At 37.4% G+C, this 4091-nt stretch overlaps 1 pseudogene; it reads left to right on the top strand.

Annotated features, from left to right (window-relative positions):
* The first annotated feature begins 3379 nt into the window (after nt 1-3379).
* On the top strand, nt 3380-3772 carry LOC100683457 (annotated as a pseudogene).
* Nucleotides 3773-4091: the final 319 nt, after the last annotated feature.

The following is a 4091-nucleotide window of genomic DNA, read 5'->3' as shown; positions in this document are numbered from 1 at the left end:
GCATTGTCTCATTTGACCCCCATGAGAGCCCTCAAAGGAGGGGACTTCCCCTGGCCCAGTGTATTTATGAGGGAATGGAGTCCCAGTGAGGTTAGAAACAAGAAAATGAAAATAAAGCATGCCAAAACTTATGGGATGCAGCAAAAAGAGTGCTCAGAAGGAAATTTATAGCAGTAAATGCCTATATTTAAAAAAGAGAGAGAGAGAAAGGTCTCAAATCAATGGCTTAACTCTGCACCTCAACATGATAAAGGCCATATGGGAAAACCCCACAACCCATCATACCCAATGGTAAAATAGTGAAAGCATTTCCCCTAAGATCAGAAACAAAACAAGGATGCTCACTTTCATCACTATCATTCAGTATCATGCAGCAAGCCCTACTAGCCAGAATAATTAGGCAAGACAAAGAAATAAAAGATATTCAAATTAGAAAAGAAGTAAAATTATCTTTGTTCTAAGATGACACGATCTTAAATGTAGAAAACTCTAAAGATACAGAAAACTTTAAGTGCAAAGAAACAAATTCAGCAAAATTGCAGGACATACCATCAACACTCGAAAGTCAGTTTTATTTCCTTTTGCTGGTAATAAATAATTATGACAGAAAACTTAAAAACAATTCCATTTACAATAACACAAAAAAGAATAAGACACTAGGAATTAGTTTAACCAAGGAGGTGAAAGACTTGTACATTGAAAACTATGGAACATAGCTGAAATGAATTAAAAGAGATCTAAATAAAAGGAAAGACATTTCTTGTCCATGAATTAGAAGACTTAGTATTAACTAAGTCTTAATATGGGTGGCACTACCCAAAGTTCAGTGCATTCTCTATCATAACCCCAACAGTGTGTCTGTGTGTATATATTTACTTATTTTTTGCAGAAATGGAAAAGTTGGTTCTAAATTCATATGGAATTTCAAGAGCTCTGAGTAGCCAAAACAACTTGAAAGAGAACAAAGTTGGAAAACTTAATACTTCCTAAAGTCAAAATGTACTACAAAGCTATGATTTTCAAAACTGTGTAATTGGGACTGGCATAAGGATACACCTAGATCAAATGAATAGAATTGAAAATATAGAAATACCTCTTATTTTGGTCCTTTGATATTCAACAAGGACCATTCAGTGAAGGAAAATGTAGTTTTTTCAACAAATGGTGCCAGGAAGATTGACTATCCACATGCAAAAGAATCAGTTGGAACCTTCCTTTAGACTATATACAAAAACTAATTCAGTGGGGCACCTGGGTGGCTCAGTTGGTTAAGCACCTGCCTTCAGCTCAGGTCATGATCCCAGAATCCTGGGATCAAGCCCTGCATCAGGCTCCCTACTCAGTGAAGAGCTTGATTCTCCCTCTCCCTCTACTGCTTGTGCCCTCTGTCTGTCAAATAAGTAAATAAAATCTTTTAAAAAATTAACTCAGAATGGATCAAAGACCTAAATTTAAGAGCTTAAACCATCAAACTCTTAAACTAGGAATAAATCTTCCTTGGATTTGGCAATGGTTTCTTAAGTACACCAAAGTAACAGGCAGGGGTGCTTGGCTGGCTCAGCTAGTAGAGTATGTGATTCTTGATCATGAATTTAAGTCCCACCTTGGGTGTGGAGCTACTTAAAATAAAAACAAAAAACCAAAAGCATGGGGAACAAAAGAAAAAAATCAGATAAATTGGACATCACGAAAATTAAAAACTTTTGTGCATCAAAGAACACTATTAATAATGAAAAAAGACAAGAAGAAAAGCAATGGAATGATAGTAAATATTTACAAAGTATATATGTGATGAGAATTCAATATCCAGAATATATAAATAACTCCTACAACTAAAAAAAAAAAAAACCCAATCAACCCATTTTTGAAATGGGCAAAAAAGGGGCACCTGGGTGGCTCAGTCAGTTAAGCATCTAACTCTTGATTGATTTTGGCTCAGTTTATGATCTCAGGGTCAGCAGATGGAACCCCAAGTTGGGCTCCACACCTAGCACAGAGTCTGCTTGTCCCTCTCCTTCTGCTTCTCCCCTTTCTCTCTCTGCTTGCACCATCTCCTCTCCAATCTCTCTCTCAAATAAATAAATAAAATGGGCAAAAAAGATACTCAAATGACCAATGAACACATGAAAAGATGTTCAACATCATTATTCATTAGGGAAATGCAAATCAAACCCACAATGAGGGATCCCTGGGTGGCGCAGCGGTTTGGCGCCTGCCTTTGGCCCAGGGCGTGATCCTGGAGACCCGGGATCGAATCCCACATCGGGCTCCCGGTGCATGGAGCCTGCTTCTCCCTCTGCCTGTGTCTCTGCCTCTCTCTCTCTCTCTCTCTCTGTGACTATCATAAATAAATAAAAATTAAAAAAAAAAAAAACCACAATGAGATACCACCTCAGATACCTATGGCTATAATAAAAACAAACAAAATCAGAAAATAACAAGTGTTGACAAAGATGTGGAAGGATTGTAACCCTTGTACATTACTGGTAGGAATATAAAATGGTGCAGCAGCTTTGGAAGACAGTTTGGTGGTTCCTTAAAAAGTTAAACATAGAATTACGTTATATAATTCCACTCCTGTATATATCTCAAAGAATTGAAAACAGGGACTCAGGTACTTGTTCATTAATGTTCATAGTAGCATTATTGATATTAGCCAAAAAGTGGAAAAAAAAACAAGTGTCCTTCAACAAATGGATGGATGTTTTATATTCAGGGTTCTCTAGAGAAACAATAGGAGATGATAGATAGATGACAGATAGATGGATACAGAGATACATAAATATAAAGGGATTTATTATAAGATATTGGCTTACATGATTATGGAGGCTGAGAAGTCCCATGGTCTACTATCTGTAAAGCTAAACACCCAGGAAAGCTGGTGGTATAGCTGAAAGATTTAAGAGCTAGAGAGCCAGTGGTATAGATTTCAGTTCAAATCTGAAGGCCTAAGAACTAGGAGTGCTAAGGGAAAGAGACCAATATCCCAACTTAATCAGTTAAGCAAATTCCTTCCATTGGCTTTCTGTTCTACAATGGCTCTCAACAGATTGGATGATGCCCACCTACACTGGGGAGGGCCATCTGCTTTATTCAGTCCATTAATCTAAATGTTAATCTACTCAAGAAACACCTTTACAGACACACCCAGATACAATGAGATACCTGGGCATCCGTGGCACAGTCAAATTGATACATATAACTAACCATTACAATAAGTAAACAAAATATAATATATACACGCAATGGATATTATTTAGCCACAGAAAGTAATGAAGTTCTGTTCTTTCCCTGCCATTGTGGAGTCACATGCACCTCTACATGTGCCATGTAGAGGACCAGGTGTACCAAGATTCAGCTCTACCCATAACCTACTGCCATGGCCAAGGAAAGCATTGCTACTTGGGGTGTAATGGATGTTTAATACTGCTTTATAAGAGGCACTGAAGAACACCCTCATCCACCATGGCCTAGCACGTGGAATTCAAAAAGCTGCCAAAGCCTTAGATAAGCACCAAGCCCATCTTTGTGTGTTTGCATCATCTGTGATGAGCCTATGTATGTCAGGTTGGTGGAGGCCCTTTGTGCTGAACACCAAATCAACCTAATTAAGGTTGATGACAACAAGAAACTAGAAGAATAAGTAGGCCTGTAAAACTGACAGAGTTAAAACCCCACAAAATTGTTGGTTGCAGTTGTGTGGTAGTTAATGTCTATGGCAGAGTCTCAGGCCGAGGATGTTATCAAGGAATACCTCCAATACAAAAAATGAATAAATTAAAAACTTGGTTTTTGTTTCTCAAAAAAAAAGTCATATAACATAAGTGAAACATGAAAATATTAGGCTAAGTAAAATAAGCAGATATAAAAGGACTAATATTATATATGATTCTACTCATATGAGATATCTAGATTAGGCAAATTCATAGAAAATAGATCAGAGGTTGTCATATGCTGGGTGGAGGTGGAATGGGGAGTTATTTCTTAGTGGGTACAGAGTTTCTATTTGGGGTAATGAGAAAAATTGGAACCAGATAGTACTAATGGTGTATGTATAATTAATGATACTGAATTGGGGGCATCTTGGTGGC

This window comes from Canis lupus, chromosome 10 (assembly GCF_011100685.1).
Source record: "Canis lupus familiaris isolate Mischka breed German Shepherd chromosome 10, alternate assembly UU_Cfam_GSD_1.0, whole genome shotgun sequence".
Taxonomy (NCBI): Eukaryota; Metazoa; Chordata; class Mammalia; order Carnivora; family Canidae; genus Canis; species Canis lupus.
The sequence above is the reverse complement of the archived record's forward strand: the minus strand, read 5'-3'. Positions and strand labels throughout refer to the sequence as shown.